The following is a 5,564-nucleotide window of genomic DNA, read 5'->3' as shown; positions in this document are numbered from 1 at the left end:
GGCTTTTGATTAGGTTTTCAGTACCAAGCTTGTATCCCCTCCCACAGAGCAGGTCTCTAGTCCAATTAGAGAGCAGTTGGTTTCTCCCATAACAGACAAGCTACTGTTACACCTCTTGGCTCACTTGGCTTGGTTGGCCAAACTTGAGGCTTGCAGCATACACTGTTTTCACTGCTAATGACTTCTGCCTACCATTGTGCTGCATGCTGTGCAGCTTTTTCCAGCTTTCTGTCAGCTGGTCTACAAGGAAGAGGGTTTCAGCTCAGTCCCAGCTTGATTTCTCAGTTACCTTGCTGCCCAGGTATGTGGAGTCTTCAGCAATAGGGTCTTACCACCTATTTCTGGTGGGAAACCAGGAGCCTATAATGTTTTGGGGACATCAGGGACCTCCTGGCCAACAACTCATTGGAAGATATCATATTCCTGGCACTGAACTTTTTTCTAGTAACAGTCTATGGCTTCTAGGTGTGCCGTTATCCAAAAAAAGTAGGTTTCCATATGCCTTATTCACAATATTCTGAATTTTGATTAACACGCCCCCACCACCCTTCGTCTACTCAGTCTGTTCCCCTGACCTAGCTTAACCTCCAGATTTTAACTGTACTGGATTGCCAAGATGATTCAAATCGAACACGCAACCATGATGCCACCTTGTGGTGTATTTTGGCATTTGCCATTTTCAAAGAAAAACATTGCTATCAAGGCAAGCAGAAATTCTCTGTTAAACACTTGTTTCACAGGCCATGGCTCAGGGTGCACTGCAGAAGAGGGGGCACAAATATTGTAGGAGCCACAGAGTAGGTAGGAATACCCTGTGGCACAGTCCCCAGCTACCCTACAGGGACTGATTGAGGCTTTCATGGTCCCACAGTAAATACCATAACCCCACTGAGGAGGGACCCCAGGGCAACAGGAGCCAAGAGAAGGGATAAAAGAGTATAATTTGTCATATATACAATAAAATAAAAAAATTAAAATGATATCTTCATTTCTTGGCTGGTAAAGCAAAAAAAACCTTGTTGCATGAAACAATCTCAGAAAATTAGCTCAAATAATTCCATTTGCGTTTTTATTTTTCATCTTCAATCTTAGATTAAGTCAGAAGAAGAATATACATATAAGATACTAATTATGGAAATGAGCATGTGCACACACCACCCAGCTTAGCATCACATCCAGAGACTTCTCCCGAAACCTTTCCCCATCATCTTCTTTATTCATTGGAATTAAATGCTGCCTTACTGTTATATATAGTTTACTGTCTATATATCAGAAACATTTTTCATCTTTCACCTTAGGGCCCCATGTGAAGTGTGATCACAGTTTTACTTGGTTTCCCTGTGGTTCAGAAGGAACCTCAATCCACTGGTTTCCTGCTTTGCAGTATTTCATCATGTGACTATACACAATGTACTTGGGCACTGTCGTCACAGTATAGACTGTATTGTTTATCCTGAATAGTTTGAGGGGTTCTTTTATTTTGAGGCAGAGTCTCACTGTAGCCCAGGCTGATCTGAAACTCGCTATGTTCTTTGTACCTTATAGCAATCCTCCTGCTTCAGCCTCTCTAGTGCTGTGATTCTAGGCATGAGCCACCACACTCTGCTAATAATGAGTTTCATTATGATATTTTCATAAATAATATTCATCCTCCAGTCACCCTCTTTTGTCCTTATCTCCTGATGCTCTCATCTCCCTTCCCCTCAAATAGTCTCACTTCTATTTTCATGTATTGTTTAGAACCTAGGTTCTGCATATGCCAAAAGAAATACCCAGTACTTGTCCTTGACTTTGGCTTATCTCGCTTAACATGTTGATCTCTAGTTTTATCCACTTCCTATTTTCCTGCAAATGACCTAATTTCATTCTTCTTTACAGCTGAACAGAACCCCTTTATCCATATGCAAGATATTTTCTTCATCTTCTCATTGAACACTGCCATGGTGGGCACGTGAAGAACAGTGCACCTGTTGTAAACAGTGCCACAGGGAACACAGGTGTGCGTGCAGGGCTCTCTTGCACACTGACTGATGCTCTGGGTGTATCTCCAAGAGACTATTTAGACTGCATTCTGCTGGGATCCTTTATGGAGGTGCTGCTGTGCACACTCACGTCAGCAAGTCCTGGAGCACACACAGAAGGTCCGAGAGTTGAATTGCTGTATCAACTGTTTTCCAAATAGTTGCAGTTACCTTCTCACTGCTTGGATAAAGCACCCAACCAAAAGCAGCTGATGGAAGAAAAGTTGTTTATATATTTGGCCTTACAGTGCCGAGGGGAAGCTTCACGATGGCAGGGAAAACATGGCATGAGCAGAGGCTGGACATCACATCTGCCACCACAGGTAAAAACAGCAGCAGGAGACTGAGCTGAGTTCTAGCAAGGGGGAGCTGGCTATGACACCCCAGAGTCCACCTCCAACACCTTCTCCAGCATGGCTGTACCTCCCCAATTGCCATCCTATGGATAGCCAAGCTTCCAAAACACATGATTTTTATGGCGGACTCCTGATTCAAAGCACCATACACACTTACTCCACTGTACAGTTTACATTCCTATCATGAGTTTATGTAAGACTTTTGACTTCCTACATTCTTGCCAACCCCTGATAGTGTCAAAGTTTCACAGCTTTGATAACCATAAAAAGTATCTGTTTTGTACCATCAGGTGTGGTGGTACATACCTTTAATCCCTACAGTGAGGAGGCAGAGGTACAAGGACTGCTATGAGTTCAAGACCAGTATGAAACTACATAGTGAATTCCAGGTTGGCCTGGGTTAGAGGGAGACCCCACCTGGATATGCTAAAACAACAATTTAAAAAAGAGTATCTGTTTTGTGACGTCATTCTGCATTTTCTGTGACCGAGAAAGCTGATCCTACATTCAAAGGTTTGTCATCACATATACTTTTTTTTTCAGAGACGTTTCAGATTTTTGGCTGATTTTTTTATTGACTCACTTCAGTCATTTGAGTGGCTACCATATGCCAAGTCCTATCACTGCCTGAAGGACAAGAGATGAATCCAGTGAGGACTTTGCCCTCCATAGAGAGGAGCCCTTGACTCAACTGTACTTCCTTGGCCTGCAGGGATCACACTCATTCTGAGACTGAAAACCAAACCAGAGAAGAGAATGACAATTTAACTTTGCAATACAGAAGTGTCATTTATGAACTCTTTACTTCAGGAATCTACAAAAGCATAGCTCACACAAACCAATAACAAGTGGACTACATGGTGTATGGATATTATCAAAATAGGACACTGTGGTGGTTTGATTCAGGTGTCCCCCATAAACTTAGGTGTTCTGAATGCTAGCTCCCCAGCTGATGGAGATTTGGGAATTAATGCCTCCTGGAGGGAGTGTATTGTTGGGGGCAGGCTTATGGGTATTAAAGCCAGTTTCCCCATGCCAGTGTTTGGCACACCCTCCTGTTGCTGTAGTCCACCTTATGTTGGCCAGGGAGTGATGTCCACCCTCTGCTCATGCCATCGTTTTTCCCTGCCATCGTAGAGCTTCTCCTCGAGCCTATAAGCCAAAATAAATCTCTTTTTCCCAGAAGCAGCTCTTGGTTGGGTGATTTCTACCAGCAATGCAACCCAGACTGCAACAGACACAATAAATATGGAAAAGGTTAATTGTTGGCATAAATCCATGGTTTAAATTTAAGTTATTTCCATTTTATGTAATGGTAAGTATTTTTCTATAGCCTATTCACTGAAACAGAAAGCTGAAAAATAAAGAGCCATGTTAAGTCATAATATTAATGGAGAAATGTGAAGATGACATTTTAAGTAAATAAAAATTATACTAATGAACTGGAAACACTTTGACATGTCAACACATCTATGTATAATGGCAACTAGTTTTGTGTTTTTCTCAGGTAAATTAAGCTTGTTATATCTGTATTAGTTACCTTTTTCAGTGCAGGACAAAATGCCTGGTAAAAATCAGTTCAAGGGAAGAAAGGTTTTTCGGCATACAGTCGCAGCAGAACAGTCAACCACGGCAGCGGGGGTTTGATGCTCACATTCAGGCCACAGTGAGGAAGCACAGAGCAGTGAGTGCCGCTGCCCAGGATCCTAGCCAGTGGGATGGGGCCACCCACAGCTAAGATGGGTCTTCCCACCTCAATTAATCTAATCTAGATAATTCCTCCCAGGCATACATAGGGCTCATTTCTTAGCTGATTCTAGGTCCTGTCAAAGCAACCATAATATAAACCATTATAACATCTCTTTGTGATCTGTTAGCCTCTTTCAAATCAAACTTGTCACTCATAGAATTGAAGTTTACAATTGAAGAAAGAACCAGCAAGACTGCATCATTCATCTATGTCAACGCAGTGCTGTACAAGGAGCAACTGCTTCAATGTGAACTCTGCAGACACACTCTATAAATGCAACTTATTGTTGTATGGAATTGTTAAAGAATATAAACCTCAAGTTGGGCAAATCCAGGTTGCAGTCTTGGTTCCCATCCATCCTTATGTGACTTCATGAGTCATTTTCCTACCCCACAGAATGGTCTATTTTTAAAGATTGAGTTGATCACTGTGGATGCACTTATGCCATCAGTACTCAACATCTAACTCAGTAAATGCCAGAGGTTGCTCAGAACAACTCAGTGTTACTTGCTGTCCTCTCGGCGGGCATGTAGAGTTTGCGTTCATATACACAGCACTGGAAGAAGCACAGGCGGAATGTGACTGCTTTCAAGAGAAGTGCAAACAGTCTACTTCTTGGTTTAATTGATTATTATCTTTAGTCAACATCAACCACTTACCCAGCACTGCACTACATGCTAGGGAAAATCCTTCCTTCCCCTTGCCTTTGGGATACTTTCAGAATCCTTATGATTGTAATATGACTCAGCCAAATCACTACCCTTGAGAAGAGTCTCACTTTAAATGGATGATTTTATATTCAAAATAAAGTCATCAGACAAGTTCAGGAAAATACTTTTGGTATATAGTAAATTATTTTGTACAGGCTAAAGAATTTCTGTTCTTTTACCTTTAAAGAACCTCCTCATAACTGTTGTTTATCTGTGAACAGTTCTTCAGCATTTTTACCATTCTTCAGAAGCTCAGAGTTGAGCACAATATTCCAGCTCTTCAAAGCAGTGCCTTTGAGCTACATGTAGTGATGTGACATGCTGCTGTGCTAAAATGACAAGATCACATAGTAAAAATATAATTCTTTGACTAAAAATAATAGCATAGCAAACATAAGAACAATAATCAGTAAAAAGTCACAACAAAAAGCTCTCTATTAAAAACTACCTGATGGGGCTGTATAGATGGCTTAATGGTTAAAGCATTTGCCTGCAAAGCCTAAGAAATTTGGTTCAATTCCTCACTACCCATATAAAGCCAGATGCACAAGGTGGCACATGCATCTGGAGTTTGCTTGTAGTGGCTAGAGGCCCTGGAACCCCATTCTCTCTACCTGCCTCTCTCTCTCTCTTTCTCTCTCCCTCTCTCTCTCATAAATAAATAAATTTATTTTTAAAAACTACCTGAACATGTGCCTCATGTTAATCAGGGCTACCAGCCCTCTCC

The sequence above is a fragment of the Jaculus jaculus genome, chromosome 9, assembly GCF_020740685.1.
Source record: "Jaculus jaculus isolate mJacJac1 chromosome 9, mJacJac1.mat.Y.cur, whole genome shotgun sequence".
Classification (NCBI taxonomy): domain Eukaryota; kingdom Metazoa; phylum Chordata; class Mammalia; order Rodentia; family Dipodidae; genus Jaculus; species Jaculus jaculus.
Note: the sequence above shows the minus strand (reverse complement) of the source record.